This window comes from Microtus ochrogaster, unplaced genomic scaffold, assembly GCF_000317375.1.
Source record: "Microtus ochrogaster isolate Prairie Vole_2 unplaced genomic scaffold, MicOch1.0 UNK51, whole genome shotgun sequence".
NCBI lineage: Eukaryota > Metazoa > Chordata > Mammalia > Rodentia > Cricetidae > Microtus > Microtus ochrogaster.
In genome coordinates this window covers 897709-915618 of record NW_004949149.1, presented here as the reverse complement: position 1 = coordinate 915618, position 17910 = coordinate 897709, and the positions used below count along the sequence as shown (strand labels likewise).

General features: G+C 39.2%; 1 protein-coding gene across 6 annotated transcripts in view; it reads right to left on the bottom strand.

The window, feature by feature from the left end:
- The window catches only part of Inpp4b (inositol polyphosphate-4-phosphatase type II B), a 762195-nt gene that overhangs the window by 386979 nt on the left and 357306 nt on the right, over positions 1-17910 (bottom strand). For 5 of the 6 annotated variants that reach the window (XM_026777265.1, XM_026777268.1, XM_013354610.2 and 2 more), the window contains one exon: positions 986-1049. The exons of the other annotated variant lie outside the window; for it this stretch is intronic. The gene's annotated coding sequence lies outside the window, so the exon portion shown is untranslated. The remainder of the gene's footprint in view (positions 1-985; positions 1050-17910) is intronic. 6 annotated transcript variants of the gene reach the window in all.

Sequence of the window (17910 nt, the reverse complement as noted above, 5' to 3'; positions counted from 1 at the left end):
TGTCTCCACCCGTGTGACCCTGCTGATGTCGCACTACCCATTGTCTGTCTCCACCTGTGACCCTGATGATGTCACACTACCCATTGTCTGTCTCCACCTGTGACCCTGATGATGTCACACTACCCATTGTCTATCTCCACATGTGACCTTGCTGATGTCACACTGTCCACTGTCTGTCTCCACCCTGTGACCTTGCTGATGTCACACTGTCCACTGTCAGTCTTCACCCTGTGACCCTGCTGATGTCACACCGTCCACTGTCTGTCTCTACCCTGTGACCCTGCTGATATCACAATACCCATTCCATTTTTCTACTTTCTTTCTTAGTCTTTTCCTTCCTTTTCCTTCTTCCTTCCCTTCCTTCCTTTCTTCCTCTCCTTCTCCCCTTCCTTTTCCTCCTCTTCCTCTTCCTCCTCCTCTTCTTCCTCCTTCTTCAATGTTTATTCAGTGTTCCTCAATCAGCCTGGGTATCTTTATTCTCACTCTTCAGGTCTTAATTGAAAGGACATACAGGAAAATATATAGTATTTATGTAAACTCAGTAGACTCTTCCATTCTTTCTCAATGTTTTGCCATATTGAACTCTGCATTTTTGTCTAAATAGCATTTATCATAAACTTTCCTTAAGTATGGATGTTTTTTTAAGTCAAGTTTTCCTTACTGAACTTCAAGTCCTGGGAAGGCAAGAATGGACATGTCTGTGCTGTTTAATCGTGTAAAGCCTTTCAGAAGTCACTTCCTAATGGGTAATATTTTGTTATTTTTTGCATTTCTGTATATATCCAGTATACCTGAAGCCCCCAATATAATTTAATATAAGGAAAGCAATTAATTTATCTTCAGAGTCTGCTCAACTACCTTTCAATATTCACTCACACTTATCTAGGTCATCAAATAGCAGAACTATAAAATAGTTTGTTAAGAAGGAAGTAATATGCTTGCATAGTTATCAGTGTAACGAATGGATGGAGAATGACTCCTCTACCTGATATATGTTGTGTTCCTCAACAGCTTAAGTCTGCGTTCATTGTTTCTCTGGTTTTATGGCTCTGTAAAGTACAAAGGAACAAACTTTTAGAATTTTGTTTTATGTACATACAAAAAATAACTTAATAAAATACCCACAAATATTTCAAATACATCATTTGATATACTTCCAATGAATAGTATTACAAATATAGGGGACTTATTAACACACTGTACATAGAACACTGTTTACTTCTAGTCAAATTAATATACTTCAGAAAGTTCACTAGAAGAATTGCCCCTTATTTCTTATTCGCGTGTGCCTAGCTCCCTTCTTTGCCAGACGCTGCTCTAAATTACATACATTAACTTTCATTACTCATAGCCAAGTGTCAACATGAGGTCAACTCAGTAGCGCTGCATTACCCAAACCCAACATATTCCAAGAAAGCCTGTCTCAGGACCAGCCTCTAGTTGACTGCTGGGTGATGACCTCTGAATTTTTGAAACAGTCTGATAACAGTGTCTGCTTTTTCAGACCTTAGTGTCATTTATTCTTAGTGTCATCTCTCCTCTTATAGTATTGTCTCCTCCTCACATTTGAAATCCTCTGCCCATTTTCCTTGTCCCCCATCCATAGTATCTGTGTCCACATTTTCCCCCCTCTATAACTTCTCCCCTCATATTGTAGTTGCTTTTCAGTTGTCTGGTTTCTGTAGTTATTCTAAGTTATACACATAAAAGTCATAAGAATAGTATTGTTTTGCCCTTACATCAAATGACATAATATATTTACGTGTTTGTATAAGTGTATGTGTATAAAGTCAGTACTGTTGCACTTGGTTGTTTCCCAGAACTTGAAAGTGAATCTCTATTGCTTAAGACACCACATATTTGGGACACAGAACTTGAGAGAACCTAGCTGGATGCAACCCAAAAGCATCTTAAGAGATCTCATTTGAGTGTGATGGATTCAACAATGTTATGAAAGTAAGTGCTAGAAATTTTCACAGTGAGAAATTATTTAAAAGTTACAACTGGAGAGAATATAGCCAACCAATGGGTCACTAAGTAGATGCAGAACAAAAAGCAGTGCACCAGTCACAGAGAAATGTCATATGCTTGGCTTGCTAAGCGTTTATTCAGCTAGAAGCTGCTGCAAAAGATACTTTGGCCTAATGATCGTTATGTGTCTATGATGGTAGCTTCATCCTAACTTGAACAAACCATAAGTTATCCATAATTTCAAGTCCACCCTGAAATTAACACTGTGCCCCCTTGTACATATTGCATATGGCCGAGCCCTGTCCTGAATATCATTACATTTAAAATTGTGATGAGTCTATTTATACAAATAAAATATGATGATTCAAGCTATGGAGAAACACTGTCTCGAAAATAAAAAAAAATGATGATTCAGAAGTAAACACATTCTCATGTGATATATAGTGTCCCAACAAGTCCTTAAATGATCTTTTTAAATACAAGAAAAACATACACAAGGGGAGATCCTCACACAGTGATGATTAAATGCACTTAAATAAACAGGACACTTGTGCAAGTCCAAAGGACAAAATTCTAGAATGCAGAAAGATTAGCTGTGTTATATGAGCCTGGATCTTTCAGGCTCAATTTGTTCCCATTGTGGTGCTATTCAGCACATGCAGTTCCCATCATCATTTGCTCTAATCTCCTGCAGGCCATAGACCCCTTAAATAAACACCCCAGTGGAGTTAGTGCACACAGTAAATCTCATTTAACACTTATCATTACCTTCTAAATAAACTACCAAATGGGAAATTTCCATTAATTAGAACATGAAAGTTTTCTTTAAAACAAACAACAAAATTCTATTATAAGTGACTTCTGGGCCTTAGGCTGGATTGAACATTATCATTTATGGTTAGGATGTGGCACGTTCAAATTGGCTGAAATGATTCCATCTGGGATCTTTCTTCCATTATAGAAGCCGGTGCATTCTTTGGTCTCTGTATCCATTCTCTCCATGGTCCTGACTGGCTGTTCATCACACCCAGCCTCCCATTCTACAGTAGAGTTATGTGGATCAACTTAGTGGGAGCTCTGTTTAGGATTGCTGCCTTTGTCATGCTGCGCCATAGAAGACACTTGGGTTTCAAATGCTTTATGTTGACCTGAGACATCCTGGGCGAATCTGAGCAAGAGCCTCCCTTCCCAGTAAAAGGTTTTAGGGTACACTAACACCAGAAGGTGAGAAGGGTTGAGTTGAGAAGCGATCAACAGCCCAGGAGAGAGCATGCTAGGTGACTCAGGGGATCTTAAGTACAGAGGTCTTCCAGTGACCACCCCAAAATAAAACCTCTCTTTCCTACAGGTACTGGCAGTTCTGTATCTGCTTCATATGACATCTATATGTAGTTATTAAATGTTATTTTCATCACCCTCTTCTAAAATAAACAATTCTGTCTCCAAAAGCAACTTTCCAAATTCTTACTCTGCAGCCTATTCCCACCACCCACTTTAAGACCAAAGGACAATTTAGCTGTCACTAAGGTCCAGCTCAAAATGCTCTTAATTCAACCATACAATACTACAAAAAATTGTTAAAATTGATAAAATAACTCAAGCATATTCCCAGGTTGTAAGGTAAATTTGCAACACAAACTTTTCTGTGTAATAGTAATAAATAGAAAGTAAAGCATTAAAAATATACGAATGTAACTTCCCGTAGCAGCAACAATAACTTGAATCATTACAGCTGTAACAACAAAATTAATGAAATACTTATGAAGAGCAGTGTAAATAAAATTAGAGAAAGCTGTAAGAAGAGCTAAGGAGCGAAAATGCACGCATGAGCAAGAAAGTATTTGCAATGAAAATATCACTTGTTGCACAAATTAATTTCTAGTTTTTATGCAATTCAAGTAAAAATTCCAGTGGGAGTAATTTTACAGCCTGTTAATTTTTTCTGGAGTTCATTGAAGCTGTGGATCATAAAGTAAATTTTGAATATGGATATTAAAGAGATGCATTTGCACTAATGATAAAATGTTTTTGTAACCCAACACTTAACACAGTACGGAAATGACTCTGAAAGGGATGCAGGTATTAATGGCACAATATGGGGCTCTTCCCAAATATATTACCTTATACATTCTTTCATTTAACATTGTGTAGCCCCCGACAGGCACTAGGTGATACCATGCTACTTATTAAAATGGCAACACCGTTACTTCATTCTCCCATTGATTTTGGAGGGGGCCAAATTCATTGATATCTTCTTTAGTATAATTTAATTTAAAGTGACACAAAACCCCATGGAAGTAGATAGAGAGAAAACTTAAATTCAGCATACATTAAAACATGAACTACAAATACAGCAGAAGAAAATTTTCTAGTCGTTGCCTGCCTAAGTTTCAGAATTAAATCAAATATATTCTATTAGGTATAGATGATTATTGTAATAGGAGCGGCGGGGCTGCGTCCCCAGCACCCCGGCCACCTGGCTAGCTTATGCCCCGAAATAACAACACACAAATTGTATTCATTTAAACACTGCTTGCCCACTATATCTAGCCTCTTCTCAGCTAACGCTCGAACCTGGACTAGCCCATTTCTAATAATCTTTGTAGCACCGCAGGGTGCGTTTACCAGGAGATTCTAGCCTACGTCCATCATGGGTCGGAGCTTCATCGCGTGTGCCCCCGAGAGCTGAGCTATGGCGTCTCTCTGAGGTGTCTGCCCCCAAGAGGAGAGCTGTGGAGTCTGACCTCACTTCCTCTTCCTCCCAGCATTCTGTTCTGTTTACTCCACCCACATATGTTTTAACCTATGAGGGCCAAACAGTTTCTTTATTGCTTAGCCAATGAAATCAACAGATTGATATATGACACTCCCACATCAGATGATAGCTTTAGGTATATTATTGAGGTGAACACAAGGAAATGCAAAATAAAAATAAAATTAAGTGTAGTTTATTTGCATACAATTTTAGAGAAACCAAGTATGCTTTTGAAATCTTTATGATTATACAAAGAAAATGTCTGGCACGTTATACTAGAGAAAAACTCCTCTAGCTTAAATATCAAAATAAAATTAGATGCTATTTGCAATAGCTCTGCTGCAATAAAATGTATTTTAAATAAACTTTTAACACTAAGTAGATAAGTAGCCAAAGGATAATTTACAATTAAAAACAGCTCTTTGAGGAACAAATGGAAGAGTATTTGACATTATTAGTACCCAGGAAAATAACTAGTAAAGCAACGACCAGAAATAGTTGATCTAACATATTGGCAAGAAGAAAAAATGTTCACATTTGAAGCTTTTCAGGGATTACTTTAAATCCTATTTTTCCGGCATCCCCAAACATAGTTCTTGGCCCTGTACTAGAACATCAAGCAGCATTCAAACACCACATAGTTAGGAGAAGATGCCCCTGTCAAGTACATTGTATCTTAACATCTATCAAACACGCTTTTAGGTAACTGATTGTCAAGCATCAGCATGGTCTTAGGAATAAGTATGCTGAGCAATCACATGAAATTACAAAATTGTTTCTTCATGATAATCCAATAAAAAGTGTGGTACTGGCTTCCCAGAAAATGGCTTCTCAGTAAACACATGTCCACACTTTCAATGTGGTAGTTTTAAGCAGTTTTAATTATAGGATTCTATTCTAGGGAAGTAACCTCAAACATAAGGGGAACATAAGCCAGGTGTGGCATCAGCTCACACCTCCATCTTGCATTCAAAAGAAGGCTGAGGAAAGACCAGCAGTACTGATATCACCTAGAGCTACAGGGTGGGTTGAGGGCTGGCTAGACCTATAGAATGTGAATGTGAGTCCATCACAAAACAAATAAAAGTGGGAGGGGGGGGAGAGAGAGAGAGAGAGAGAGAGAGAGAGAGAGAGAGAGAGAGAGAGAAAGGGAAGAGAGAGAGAATAAGGAAAGGAAGAACAGAGAATTTCTACAGTATGTATTAAATAGGAATAACTAGAATGTGCCTAAAAAATAACAATAAAGAATACTGGAAAATGTGTGTTATATTAACTTGGTTGACTATTATCACCATTACACACAGACTCAAGAAGAGTCAAAACTTCTCAGAGGCGGGGCTGGAGAGATGGCTCAGAGGTTAAGAGCATTACCTGCTCTTTCAAAGCTCCTGAGTTCAATTCCCAGCAACCACATGGTGGCTCACAACCATCTGTAATGGGGTCTGGTGCCCTCTTCTGGCCTGCAGGCATACACACAGACAGGATATTGTATACATAACAAATAAATAAATATTAAAAAAAAAACTTCTCAGAGGCTCACAGTGCAATGCTAAGTCCACATAATATTCAAAGTTGTCTTTCTCCATTCTGAGAATGCTATTCTAGAGCAAGTGAGACTTCAGATACCCATCCTCACTCCTCTGTCCTCATTAATACATTAGTAGGTTCTCTTAGCTATGAGAAATTAATATATGGCGATCTTCAAATGTTATTTCTTTATGAATAGTAGAACTAGAAAATCCCAGTGGTTTAAATGGGACCTATCATACAGTAAGATTTTGCAACCTCAACTGTAGCACTTTTGTTAGTTATTAAGCAAGAAGCTAATCCATCCATACCATAATTTAGATAATCCCTGGGCTTGTGGGAGATAGACCAGTATGGTTACTCTTTAGTACAGAACCTGTGAGGAGAATGGTTCTTCTGTCTGGAAAGGTTCCCCTGCTCACGCACAGCCAGGCAAATGTCAGAAACCCATTGCTGATTCTTCCTTGCAATCTGAGTGCAGGCATGTGGCCTGGGCCTGTGATGTCACAGGACACAGAGCCAGCTCAGAAGCATATGCTTCACAGAAGCCATCTGGCTGTCTATTCTGGGAAGTGACACCTTTGCCAAGTCTAGGAAGCAATGAAGCAGAGGCTCAACCCTCAGGTATTATGTTTGGTGTTTAGGCAAAAGCTCATGGGCCAGAAGCAGCCAAAGTGTATCATGTCTGTTTGGATACAGAGATCCTAGGATCCTAGGAGGGAGACCTCCAGGCATAAACCTCTCAGTGGAACCTAGACAATTCTTTCTTTATTACATCCTTCTTACACACACACACACACACACACACACACACACACACACACACACACGAACAGTCATATAAGGATATATTATGTAATAATTTAAATTTTTAATCTAAAGTTGTTTTCTTCCAATTTCAAAAACATTTTCACGTGTACCACCAATGCATCAAGCTCTTGGCACTACAACCATCTCTGTTGGATAATTTCACCTTTCTGAAGCTCTTCAAAGGAATAAATACTTTTTTAAAGTACAGAATAGATCAGATGTTTGTGGCTAGACTAAAACACATGGATATTCAGATGAAAAGTGATAATTTTTTTTTTTACTTTTAATGTTCAAACATTCTCATATTCCTTGAAAACATGGATCACTTATTGAAAGAAAAATATGTTTATCGGTAACTTGTAGCGTCATTTGAAACATGAACAGCTCAGGTTCACTCGCTAGGCAAGACCTTTCAAGATCACCATATGTTGTTGTGTCTGGTCCCTCATCTGTCATTTGAGTCACCTTTATCCAGTGCCCTGATCAGACTGTCATCCCCAGTGAAAGAGGATTCACTGAACTGTTGTCCCAGAAGCAAATCAGACACTTCATGCCTCAGTGTCTGTCTGTTACAAAGCTTTTCTCTGGGTGCCGAACTGAAAATGGATTAGGAATTTTTCTGGTGAGTTGAGAGGGACAAAGATGCTGATTATTTTATTTGTTGGGGGCTCTCTTTTTAATCAATTTGTTAAAAACTCATTTGTGGAAAGGGCACCATCATTGGACAAAAGTGGCAGCCTACAGAACAGGAAAAGAGTTTTCATCAACTCTACCTTTAACAGAGGGCTAATACCCAACACACATAAAGAACCCAATAAGCTAGATATCAAGAAAACAATGGAATCAAAAATGGGATGTGCGCCTGAACAGAGAACTCTCAAAAGAGGAAACTCAAAATGACTGAGAAGCACTAAAAGAAATATTCAACATCTTTAGTCATCAGGGAAAGGCAAAGCAGAACAACTCTGAGATTCCCTCTTACACCTGTCAGAATGGCAATGATCAACAAAAACACGTGACAGCTCATGCTGGCGAGGACACAAAGCAAGGGGGACAATCAGCTATTGCTATTAGGAGAGCAAACCTGTACTGTCACTATGGAAATCCCTGTGGCAGTTCCCCAGAAAGATGGAAACTGATCTACTTCAAGATCTAGTTATATCACTCTCGGGCATACACCCAAGGGACACTTCATCTTACCCCAAACACACTTGATCAAATATGTCCGTTGCTGTTCTATTAATAAGAGGTAGAAACTGGAAACAATCCAGCTCTCCATCAACAGAAGAATGGATAGAGCAAATGTGGTACCAAATGGAGTATTACTTCAGTCATTTAAAAAAATACACACTTAAATGAATGAAACTAGAAAAAAAAAAACTAGAATGAGGCAATTCAGACCCAGAAGGAAAAATTTGGTAAGCGTTCATTTATATGTAAATATTAGCTGCTTAAGTCAATAATAACCAAGCTACAATCTACAGAATCGCAGTGGTTAGGTATAGAGCAAGGGACAGGAGGTGGGGGAGATAGATCTTAGGAAATAGAGTAGCTATGGATGGATGTGTTGAGGGGGAGAGGGTTGAATGTGGGAGGATCAAATGGGGAGGGGAAATGGAAAGAGAGTTAGAGAAGGCATATGGGGAGAGACAGGGACATTTGAGGGGTAGTATGGACACCAAACACAGTAGAGACTTCCTAAAACATATACATATATACAAATGATCTAAATAAAATTGTCAAATAATGGGGAAGATAGAGCCCCAACTTGCCATCTCTTGTCACTAAATGAAACTTCTTATACCAGATACAGTTATATCTAATTGAGGTTTTGGCCAAAGGGTCCCCATTTGGAATCTCCAAACAATCTGGGCTATCACCAAGATTATAGGTTATTCTGCATAAACTAACAGCAAAGCCACATTGCTAAAAACAACTCCACATAACTCGTTGAACATGGAGAAGTTGAAATGATACCTTCATCTCTATGTCCTAGCATCTTTGTTACAGAAAGGTACTCTGCATGCTACAAAAAAAAAAAAAACAAACCATAAATACCAACTTTTTATAAATGCTTTGATTAACAATGCTGTCTGCCTAGAAGATGACGCATAGCTTCTGGGAGTAACCAAACAATATCTGATTTGACTTAAGGCCCACTCCACAAGATGGAACCCACATTTAATACTGCTTGGGTGACTAAGAACCCGAGACTAGATAGATCAGGGACCTAGGGAAAAAAAGCAAATGTTGCCATTCTATAAACAAATGAACAAGATAAAAACAAAAAAAAATCAATAAAATGATTTAATGAGATTCTGCTATACTCACAGATCAATGTCTTGCCCAGCCAACATCAGAGAAGTTCCCTCCTTCAGTGACCCACAAATAAACATGGAGAGAGTAAGAAAGTTCAGAACACTCGACCCTAAAAGGGACATCTTCATCAAACCCCTCCCCTCAAGAATCAGTGAACCCCGTGGAAGAGGAGGTAGAGAGAGTGTGAGAGCCAGAGGGATGGAGGCCACCAAGAAAGCAGGACCTCAAAATCAACAAGATCAAAGTCATATGAACTCAGAGGGCCTGCGCAAGTCTGCACCAGGTAGGTGTTCTGCGTAAATGGACTGTGGCTTCTAGTTTAGCGTTCTTATCGAATTCCTCAGTGTGTGAATTACAATAGATCTCTGGTTCTTGTGCCTTCTCTTAGGCTCATTTCCTTCTGTTTGCTTGTTTTATCCAATTCTGATGTGTTTGCTTTTGTTTTATCTCATTATATTTTAGTTTATTAGTATCCCTTAGAAAAGTCTGTTTGTTTTCTAGAGAGAGATGTAAGAGAGTGGCTTGGGATGGAAGGGGAGGTAGGAAAGAAACCGGAAGGAGTAGAGGGAGGAGAAATTCAATCATGATATATTATGTGAGGAAGAAAAGCTATTTCCGATAAAAGGTAAAAAGAAAAAGAGCTATTTAAGCTAAATTAAACATTTAATCTTATTAGGTGAAGAAGCATTCTTTCAAACACTTCAGCTATTATCAAATATTGTTAGATTGTGGCAGTGGCCTATTATTTCCTTAGAGTCAGTAAGAACCTGTTCCTCTCCAGCCAGGGACTGTAGTTTAGTGAAAGGGTGCTTGCTTGGGTGGGATGCAGAAAGCATTCCACACTGCCAAAAATCAGCTATTTTCAATACTGACCCAAAACAGATTTCTGAAATGTTCTTTTGCCATTTGTGACTATTCTATTCGTCCCCAGCTGAGACTCTTATATCGGTTCTTAAGATCCCAGCTTGGCTTTCATGCTCAGAAGGCCCTTGGATACATGTTTCTGTGCCAGTCCTTCATTTCCTGGGCAACCTGTTCCTCCAAAGCAAAGATGAAACCGGCCATACCCAATCACAGTCTCCCGTCTCTTCAGCGCTCAGCTCATCGTTTCTTTGATCCATGAGAAGTAAATAAAGCTTCTGCCTTCCCTGGGTTGTAACTTGAAAGGAAATTTGGAATCCAATACAACACACAAAGATTTGAACCTGGCAAAGGAAACCTCCTCTATTTTTATTTTTTCTTGAAACAGTTAGCCAGATTTAAGAGCAAAACCTAGAGCGTCTTTACCCCCTGAACCTTCCCACTGGCCCAAAGACACTTAAACATTAATAACTTGTTTTCTAATAAAGATTGGCACTCCTAAGTCATGAATCATGTGAAATTAAAAGCCCTAAGAAAAAAAATAGTTACTTAGTGATATTGGTTCTCAGTACAGGTATGTATTTCTGCTCAATTTTATGACCTACAAAGTCAAAGTCGCTTTTGCCACAACATAGAAGGCTGAGCTGTTCAGTTAGTACTCAGATAGCATGCTTGAAATCATGGGTTGGCTCTCCAGGACCAGCCACATAAACCAATAACCTAACGGCCCACTTTTACTTCAATTTTTATTATATTTAGTGTGTGTGTGTATGTGTGTGTTTGTGTGTGTACACACGCAGATTCATATGTGTGTGGCACATGTGCACAGTTAACATATGGAAGTCAGAGCATGACTTCCAGAGTCCGTTCTCTTCTTCTGTGGGTCTCAGGGGTCAAACTTGGGTCACTGAGATTTTGTGGCAAGTACCCTTACCCCCTGAACCTGCTAACTGGCCCAAAGATAAACTTGGATAGCTTGTTTACTAATAAAGATTAGAACTCTTAAGTCATGGATCATGTGAAATATAAACCCATGCAAACCCGTAAACTATTGCTCAATGTCATTTCATTTAAGTCAGTGATTTTCTTTCCACCAATAAACAGAAATGTCAAGTGGAGTTGGAATCCTAAGTTCAGGTGTGGGTTCTCTTCTGTGGTTGAAATCCAGCAGATGCTTCTGTTGTGTGCTTTCCGATAAAAACTAAAGAAACCTTGTGTTAATCAGTGAGACTAACACACGTATCCTCTAGCTGAAACCTGCCCCATCCACTGATCTTCTAACTGGGATAGTATCATTTTTGGGGTGACAGCTAACTATGAAATTTTAATCACTTAAGCTCTTTACTCATAAAACTACTTTTGCTTTTAAAGGGAAATAGAAGGTGGGGAGGAAATTTGCTTACTGGAATCCTTCGGAAACTCAGAGTGACAGAGAGCATTCCATATCACCACAAGTTCCCTTAGTCACCCTGTGTATGTGCAGCCAACAGAGAGGTGAGGAGTGGGCCAGGGTGAGCAACTTTTAAACGGCTATTTCCAAAAGTTCTGTTAGGGGTTGGTGAGCATGAGGCTGGGAGCCTGTTTATTTCTTACTCTAGAAGAATCGTAAGGATCTCTGACAGGCAGCTGTTCATCTCCCGTCACAATGTGTTTCTGATGCTCAGCTGGTCCATGGCAGGCAGCATGCACATGTCTATACCAGTGCTGGATATCTCCATAGAGAAGGGCACAGAGGACTCTCATGAAGCTGCATGTGAGATCCATGAAGACAGAGGACAATCAGAAGATGCTAACTCCAAGCAATTAGCTCGTCCTGGAAACAGAAATCAGGAGCCAGAAGAAAAGTCGCTCTTCCCAAGGGTACCATTTCCATAACTGTGTAGCTAAAGATAGCCTGCTCCACAGAAGCTCATCTGGGGTGCTCAGCAGCTCCCCTTTCGGGTCTTCGTCGGGTCTCTGCATGGAGTTCGTCCTGTTTTGTAACTTTCCACATCTTCTCTGTGAACACTGCTTCATCACCCTCAACTGCTGACAGTTCACTAGCTCAGTGAAAGACCCTTAGACACCCACAAGGACTGCTCTCCTCATTTCCTTTTTGAATTAAATTATTTATGACATGGTGGTTTGTGATGTTACATTTTGTTCAAAGAAAATATCAATTATTTTTTCAACTGTTTACTGTATTTTTGTATGTTTAAGGGAATTATTGGCATGAATACATGACCATGTGAAGATTTATATAGTGGTTTGGTGTTTTTAAAATCATTGCATATCAAAATCATGTGGGGAATGCAGATACAGTGAAACCAGTATGTGTGTAATACATGTCTCAAAAATCTCCCAACAGATTTGACTTTCTCGGCTTTAGGGAGGAGGCCACATCTAACCTAAACCATTAAGTCACATTTCAGTCAAAACTACATCTAGGTCAGTGGATTCCATTCCCTTAAACATAAGCTGATAGGCACATGGTTATCACTGGAAAGTCTAGAAAGGTGGATATCCACTCCTTACACATATTTAAAGCTTTCCCAGAAAGGGTCATCTGCTTTACCTCGTGTGCTCTAGTGCACAGAAGGAACTAGAACAGATACCTGTGTGAGACACGATACAGTGATATTATGGCCCATAACATTCACCTCTACACCCTTTTAATGATGAGGAGCAATCAGTTAAATATTAGAGGGAAAACGGATACAACAATATGTGGGTGTTAATGAAGAAGTCCTTTTAAATCAAAATAGAAAAAGTTGATTGCTTGTGTAAGAATTCTGGTGACTGTCTATGAAATATCCTGGGGAAATTACCTACTGAAAATTAAACTAGCAGCACAGCCTATATAGGGAAACAAAAACATCATTATGAGGGGGAAAGCATATAAGCATTGCGTGACGTTCAAATAGTCTTCTCAGGTTTTAGCTCTTTAAACTGGACGAGTTTTCTAGACAAGAGATAAATGCCACCAGTCATATGTCATCAACTGGCTTGTCCTAACAACTTGCTTTGCAATTCATAAAGAGTCAGGCAGAGTATCTGGCAAAGAAGCTCTCAAAAGAGTTTTGGGTTGAGCATTGTCTGAGAATGAATCTCAGCATAGTCTGAAAACTTGTCTTTCAAGAAATAGCAAAAATAAGCTTTTTCAATAAATTAAAAGGAAGAAGCCAGTTAGAGTCTCTAGAAAACCTATAGTGATCATGGACCAAAGGACAACTGAAAAAGCCTTGCCAAGCACTTCCCAGACAACTGGGAGCCTCTGGTTATCTGGTAAAGTCAGACAGAAACACAAGCATTTGGGAATTATAATTTTAGAAGAGAGTAGTTATCACATTCTGCTGTCACTAAATGGACAGATTTTAGGGACCATGGATTCTGTTCCTTGTGGTCTATAGTCGTAGATAGGGAAGCTGGCTTTGTCGGTCATGCTATTCTGCTGTTATACTCTATCCAGCTAATGAGGGCTACAGCACTGGTCAAAAGCACTTGGTCAAATCTCAGTAGAAGCTTACAACCTGTCATGGTGAAGATATTTATACCTAAGAAATGGGCACACATTCCAAATCAAGATGCGCAGTTTGTTTGTTTTATAGAAATCAGGATTGTAGAACATCACTGCCCTAAGGGGACACACTCAAGACATTTTCAGAATTGTGACTAAAGAGCAATGTGTCATTTTGAGGAAACAACTGGAAGCTCAAGAAGGATAGTGATGACGCCTGCTGGGCTAAAACTGAATGTTGATTTAGTGACAAAATACCTGTGAAGAGCTATCCAAGTTTAGGAGTTTAGTAAACAAGGCATACACATGAGAGGCTTTGGTAAGCGGAGAAGTGCTTTTCTATCTCTCATTTTGAAAGCTTTTCTATGAAAGAAATTACAAAACGGTTAGAAAGCAGTTTTAGAAAGATTTGCTGTTCAGATGCAACAAGCAGTGTCTGTTATAGAGAGCAGAAAGCGGGAGCAATTGCAGAAACAAAGGCTAGTGTCTGAGCCTGTTGTGAGCTGCAGTCCGCAGAGAGACAACAGCCCAGAGCTCCGCCCGCTGCTTCAGAGAACAATGAAGATTAAGAAAATGTTTACTCTGACCATGAAAAGCTGAAAAACACTAAAGTGCAAAGAAATGAGGAAAGGAAGAATGAACGTTAGTGTCAAGTATCAACAGGACACAGGAAATGGAAGAGTAAACATTAGTGTCAAGTATCAACCAGACAAAGTCAAGAATGGCCCAGGAGAAGGGACCCTGAGACCTACAAGTGACTACATTTGCTGATGTAAGAGGATCTGCCCACTGTGGGCAGCACCGTTTCCCAGGCTTGGGTGCTTAGATACCTAGAAGAAGAAAGTTCATTGGCATGGGTTACTCCATCACTCTCTTCCTGACTGTGGATGTTCTCTTTTGACTTTTTGGCAGGGATGGGCTGTGACCTGGAACTGAGATTCAAACAAACCATTTCTCCTTTAAGTGGCTTTTATCAGGACATTTTATCACAAGACCAGGAAAAGAAACTAGGACAGGAACCCAGAAAAATAATTGCCAGCTAGCATGTATGTTCCTCATTTAGCCACGGAGGAGAGGTGCCTCACACACGCACTGAAGCTTTGAAGGACCCTGTGCATGGATGGAACAGAACCAGAAACCAAAAGAAGCAAAATCAGAACATTTAATTTCTCTTGGCTTTATCTTTGACTATTATTTTTCCTTTGTTAGGAATGTTTAAATATTAAAAATAATTTCTTGACATCATATCATCAAGTCATTTTTTTGTGAAATATCAGAATTGAGTACATTCTAAAAAAACATATTTGGCATTTGGCTATCACAATTTGGATGAGAAATAAAGTGAGTGGGGTTTCAGTATAAGATGTAACGAGGGTCCTAAAGAATATTAATACATGATTCAAACTGCCCCAGTGTCTTATGGAGAAGTGTGACCCTACATATGAATCGGTGGCAATGGGAATATATTCCAATATGTTCTCTTATAAAGTATTCCACTAGCTACTGAGCACTGAGATTTGCCTGCCATGATGAACAGCAGCAGTTAGATTGGAGCTATGGCACTCAGAACTGGTCACTGAAGATGCCCAGGAATTTTTAGGTAGAAACTTAGATTTTTCCCCAGCATCAAATAGAATAAAGACTGATGGCAATTACTGTTCTTAGGATATTAAAGCCAACTTGATGCTAGAAAGGAAGAGGCTCAGCACTTATTCTAAATTCATTAGGAGGAGGTGTATGGCACCAAGGGAGTCTTTGGATCACTGCTTGGGGACCTTAGGGATGAAGCTTTGGTGGTGGAGGACTTGACATGGACTGGAGTCTGTTGTGCATCAGGAGAGAATTAACAGCATCTGAGAAGGTTTCCTGTTCTGTGATACCTGCTGGTCTTATTGACGTGTCATAAGATTACTTAAATTTTAACAGCTTCAGAAAATATGTGTGGACTGGAGCATGCCTGAAATCCCGGCCCTAGGATGTGGAGGCAACATACAGACAACAACACATAAAACAGTCAGGAGATGCAATAGAAGGATGCCACACAGTCAGATTCTAGTGGCCTGGCCTAGTTCATTCTGCAGCAGAAGCAGAGGAAGGATACAAACAGGAGTAAGTCGAAAGCAACATTATGTATGTATTTAATACAGAATGCTCAGTAAATCTTCAAGCATCGGGGAAAGGGAATGCGCCTTGAGAGAATAAGATGTTCATATTTTATTAGCATCTATTTGAAATACATCCTGAAAACAGACATGTACACATCTCACAAAAATTGTCAATTTTTGAAAAGCAAGAAAATCTTGTGTGTACCCTATATTTAAGATGAAAAGTTACAAGGTCCAGTCACCATGTCTTATTGCTGCCTTTGGTAACAAAGCACTAGACTTAAAAGTGTCAGAGTTCATGAACCCTTACCCCTCTAATGTAGACTATTTGGTAAAATTCCATTTACACAGCAGATAACAAGAAACCACATGAAATGAAACTTTCATAGGAAAAGAGTTAGTTATAAACAAATTTTCCTTCTGACATTATGGAAACATTTGCTGTTAGAGGTCCTGGATCTAGTTAGTGAATAACATGATTTCTGTTTAGGAAATGTGTGATGAAGGAAGTGAAAGGTGGAGTTCCTAGGATACTACTTCATCATCAGGACACTGAAAGCAGATCCCTGACCACCCCACCACCAGCAAATCTCTGTCCCCTGTGGCCTTAGCAGATTCATCTGTTCCCTTCTAAACAGCCTTCATTGAAGCCACATGGCAATAAATTTTTTAACCTGACATCAAGAGCGATATGAAGTTACGTTGATGGAGGAGTCTTTGATCTTCTACTAGAGAGCCTGGAAAGAGAACAAAGCCCCTAGAATCTAAGTACATTCCCAGTCTTCGGCTCAACCTTCTTAGGATCATCCCGCTGTGGTGGAAGTGCTCATACACAAACAAAATCAGAAGTGATCAATGAACGGTAAAGTTTCGACCATTAGACTGAGCATCTGGATTTCCAAACTACAGAAACAATACTCATTTCAATCTGCTTTCCAAAACCCGGGTTTACATAAGCATCTCAGAGGTCAATGCTCCTTGATTAGACACAGAGAAAATAGTAGATTTTTACAATTTATACTAAAACGAGTCAGATAACAGGTAATCTTTCTTCCTTCTTTCCTTCCTACCTTCCTTCCTTCCCTTTCCTTTGCTTTCCCTTTTCTACCTATTAATGTGCATCTTTGCTACCCATTCTCATTCCTCTTTGGTTATGCTTCTGAATTACTGGTATTGGTGAATTCTACTGTGAAAAGTTCCATTTGCTAGCTATAACCAATAGTGTTTTCTGCACATTTGCATAAATATATTCATGAATATACGAATACAAGTCAACTAGCTCTGTTTACTAGCAGAATTGCTCATCATGAAGTACACACGTGTGCATTTATGTATTTATTGTGAAACCTGTTTCCAGAGCAGGTTTCTAATTTGCATTTGCATCACATCGATGGGAGAGTTTGCATTCGCATGCATTTAATGAGCTCTAATTTGTATTATTGCTGCTTCTCTGAGCTTTTCTCCCCCACTTCTTCACTAGACTATTGTGTTCCTATTGTTTTACACAAACCATGTGTGCAGCAAATGTATTTCTGTGTATTTTGTTCTTTGTGTTTTAATGACCCCCATGTTAAACAGGCATAAATGACTTTGAATAGTTCATGTCTCCACCCCATTAAATTAGATAATTAAAATTAGATAATTGTAATAACCTTGTTGTGGAAGTTGATTTCTTATCAACAGCCTTAGCTGTCAGTACTCAATGTTATCTATCATATAAAACATCACTTAGATGTGGTTTTGATAAAATACACTGCAAAGATCAAACCCCTACCCTTATTCCGTGGGGGCAGAGAATCGCAAAGCAGAAAATAATTTAAAGAATGAAGAGGGAGAAGAGAAGCAGAGCTCTCTGTAAATAAGGTTGTAAACCACAGAATCAGAGTAACCCAGATCTGACTAGTATGTTGAAGGAACTTGTCAGAAGGAGCGTGTTCTTGCTCTGCTTTGAGCTCCATGAAAGCCACGTGTGCACAACTGTGGCTGCTGTTGCTCAGGCATTTTCCACGTGAACCTTGCCTGCTTAACTGGGACTTTCTTTTTTTTTTTTTTTTTTTTTTTTTTTT